Source organism: Ursus arctos, chromosome X, assembly GCF_023065955.2.
Source record: "Ursus arctos isolate Adak ecotype North America chromosome X, UrsArc2.0, whole genome shotgun sequence".
NCBI lineage: Eukaryota > Metazoa > Chordata > Mammalia > Carnivora > Ursidae > Ursus > Ursus arctos.
The window spans coordinates 87,105,563-87,108,034 of record NC_079873.1 but is presented as its reverse complement, the minus strand read 5'-3'; positions in this window follow the sequence as shown (position 1 = coordinate 87,108,034).

The window sequence follows — 2,472 nt, the reverse complement described above, 5'->3', positions numbered from 1 at the left end:
TGTTCTTTTTTTTTAAGATATTATTTATTTATTTGACAGAGAGAGCGCGCAAGAGCACGAGCAGGGGGAGCAGCAGAAGGAGAGGGAGAAGCAGGCTCCCCGCTAAGCAAGGAGCCCAACATAGGGCTCGATCCCAGGACTCTGGGATCATGACCTGAGCTGAAGGCAGATGCTCAACCGACTGAGCCACCCAGGCGCCCCTTGGCCAGTGTTCTCGTTTTGTAGGTTCAAACATGATTACACAACAGTCTTTTTTTTTTTTTTTTGCCTTGATACATTGTAGTCACGGGATGGCCTTTTTGATGTTTATGATCTGTAAGATTGTTTATGTTCAGTAGGAGAACACCAAGATCCAGTTGTGCCTGGTGGTCAGGAACCTGGACATCAGGGCTTGCTTTCCTCTTTCTCAGTTAGAAGCATTATCTGCTCCTACCCCATTTTCTCTGTTTTCTTGTTGAGTTCTCACTGTAAAATGAGACATTTCTAAGATTATTGTTATAAAAGGAAAGGGAAACTAACATTTATTGACTACTTCTATATTAAGCACTGTTGTACATACACATCTCCTTGAAAAATAATAACCACCCTTGGGCAGAGCAGCATCTACATTTTACAGGGGAAGAAACCAGCTCAGAGAGGATAGGTAACTTGCTCAAAGTTACACAGCTAATTAACGGACTCTGATTTTGAATCCAGAGCTGTCTCCAAAGCTTTATGTGCTTTCTGCTCTACCATTGCTTTGAAGGAATTTTAGGAATACAACCTATTCTCTATGTCCGTACTGTTTATTTGAGAAAAATATTGGGGTGGCTGGTTGGCTCACTCGGTGGAGCATGTGACTCTTGATCTCAGGGTTGTGAGTTCGAGCCCCACATTGGGTATAGAGATTACTTAAAAATCTTTTAAAAATCTTTTAAAAAAGAAAAATATTATATTCAGAATTGAAACATGAAGAAGTAATAATTCCTTGAATTCACAGTTTTATTGACTATTTTTAGATTAGATTATATATGTCAGATGGCAGAACTTACAGGAATTGCATGATATTATAGTCCTGTTCCACCAGCCACTGCAAATACCCTGGGTGGGGGGCTCAAAGCAAGAAAGAACTAAAGTGTTGGAAGCCACATGTGTGGATCCTCCATCGTAGGAAAAACCTAGGAACTGGCCATCCAGAGAAAAGGGGTTCCTAGAGGTGAGCTTCTAGGTTCCAGTTTAGCTCCTACAGCCTCTGTCACTTGGCCCAGACATGCAGGCTCAGCCTTGACCCAGTCTCTAGGAGCCATCTGGCTGTCAGACAGGGGAAGCGTAAAGAACCCTCTACTCGCAGCTCAGTCACTCAGCTTAAAGCTCATCTTCCTACCAAGTCCCTTTCTGAACTAATAGTCTAGTCTAATAAATGGGCTCTTACCTTGTTTCTTATGAATATGCTTCTACTTTATACTCCAGTTCCAGTAACAAAATTCTCCTCATGGGAGTCCTCACAAATGGTTTTCTTTCTCCACAACAGTGGGTGAAGAAAGTTTCAACAGGCACATTCCTCTTTCCATATCGAGCTAAATTGCTTCAAGGATTTACATCTAAGTGGCTGACCGTTCCCCTTTATGGACTTCTATTAATGTTCAAACCTGGAAATTGGAATGAGATAGACTTAATTTGAACCCGTACTCTTCTACTAAATAAACTACCTTGGGCAAAACACTCAAGCTCAGCTTCCTCATCCTGAAAAAGGAAATGAGAATGTTTGTCTCGCAGGGTTGTTGAGAGAGTGAGATGCTGTATGATAAGGACAAGCAAAAGTTCCTGACACATAAATGTTCAGGAATTGGTAGCCCCCCCCCTTTTTTTTCAATTCAGGTAAAGTTCACATGGAATTAACCATTTGAAAGTGTACAATTCAGTGACATTTAGTGCATTCACAATGTTATCCAACCATCTCCTCTTTCTAGTTCCAAAACATTTTCATGGTGGCCAAAGGAGATCCGGAGTGGTAACTCATTTATAGCTCAAAAATGCTTTGAACCCTGTGGGTGGTAAGGCAAACGCATCACAATGAGAACATTAAGATCACAATCTAAGGCGAAGTACAACACTCCACTCATTGTTCTCTGATCTCCGGTGTGATGCTATGCGGGAAAGCTCAGCAAAAGGGAGGTATAATTCCTAGTCTACTTGCTTTATTGTCACTTGCAGAAATTTTTATCTCACATAAGGTCAACCTGCAGGGTTTTTATAGCTTGGTTGCCCTTTCCACCCACCATCATACCATGAAGTTTAGCGAGAGCACATTACTCAGCTAGGTTCTATGCCAACTTCTTATAACACAATTTATCATTGACCCAGACTAGGTGTTTGCTAATTCACTCAGAATTAATTGTGCACTTTAATCATTTTCATTGAATTAGTTCCCATGTCTGTAGCTCTTATAAGTACTAGTTGCATACTAACTAAAAATTTCCCATCAGTTGTATA